The sequence below is a fragment of the Priapulus caudatus genome, unplaced genomic scaffold (assembly GCF_000485595.1).
Source record: "Priapulus caudatus unplaced genomic scaffold, Priapulus_caudatus-5.0.1 Scaffold4258, whole genome shotgun sequence".
Lineage (NCBI taxonomy): Eukaryota > Metazoa > Priapulida > Priapulimorpha > Priapulimorphida > Priapulidae > Priapulus > Priapulus caudatus.
This window is the reverse complement of record NW_014581319.1, coordinates 1-617: the sequence shown is the minus strand read 5'-3', so window position 1 is coordinate 617 and position 617 is coordinate 1.

Below are 617 nucleotides of genomic sequence, written 5' to 3'. Positions count from 1 at the left end.
CACGCACACACACACACACACACTACACACACACACACACACACACACACACACACACACACAACGTTATGACATAACTAGCGTACTGAACGTCGACTATGAATCCATCTCGCTCCTGCCGGGCAACGCCAGATCTCTAGACACTAGACACGCCTGATTATCGCCCTCACACTAAGAGGTTCGTACTCTGACGCGAACACGCTGTGATAATTAGAGGGGGTTGCGAGTAGTGCCGATAGTGGGGTCGTTGAATGTATAGCCGGGGAAGGGTGATAGACGACGCGACAGGGGAAGCTGACGTAAGGAAGAAGGAGGGCTGAGAAAAAGAAGAAGAAGAGTAGAGGATGTGTGTGAAAGACTGTGGATGACGACGGGGGTGATTGGTCCGGCTAGATGAGATGTGATCTCTATAGGCTAACCTTGAATGTCGGCGGGGGTCGTCGCTAATAACGGACGACAGCGGCCAGACGGTGTCTCCTCTGTTTGGCGCATTATGTGTGTTCGGATGTGCGTGTGTTAGTGTGTGTTAGTGTGTGCTGTGTGTGTGTGTGTGTGTGTGTGTGTGTGTGTGTTGTGTGTGTGTGTGTGTGTGTGTGTGTGTGTGTGTGTGTGTGTGT